This window comes from Lytechinus variegatus, chromosome 2 (assembly GCF_018143015.1).
Source record: "Lytechinus variegatus isolate NC3 chromosome 2, Lvar_3.0, whole genome shotgun sequence".
In the NCBI taxonomy this organism is placed as follows: Eukaryota; Metazoa; Echinodermata; class Echinoidea; order Temnopleuroida; family Toxopneustidae; genus Lytechinus; species Lytechinus variegatus.
In genome coordinates this window covers 2,584,481-2,584,951 of record NC_054741.1, presented here as the reverse complement: position 1 = coordinate 2,584,951, position 471 = coordinate 2,584,481, and positions in this window count along the sequence as shown.

Genomic DNA, 471 nt, shown 5'->3' with positions numbered 1-471 from the left:
TCTTTAGACGAGTTCATTGTATAAAGAGAGGGGTGTTATGTTATATGGCTAGTTAAAAAGCATGAATATCAAATTAAGATTATTGCTTTTTTAAATCAATCGTAAAAAATAATAACAAGTACAATTGGTTTTACTGATCTTTAGATTTCTGTTCTTACGAGCTTTCTGAAATAATGAAATAATCCCCCTTTAGAGTTCCCCCTAAAGAAAATAGTATCATCCGGTACTTTCCCCTCGGGATCGCTACCTTGTCATAAAAGGATTTGGTCCCCTCAACCCTCTACGCCTCCCATGGGACCGGTAATGATCCTATACACGGTAAAAAGGGAGAGGAAAAGCGAGTGGTCCCTGGACGTCCTCGCAGGATGGGCAAGCAAGCTGAAAACAACCTCCATTTGATTACCCGTTCAATCATCAGAACGCGTAGTGAATACGAAAAAAAAGGCTACCCTCAGCTTCTTACTAAAGGTT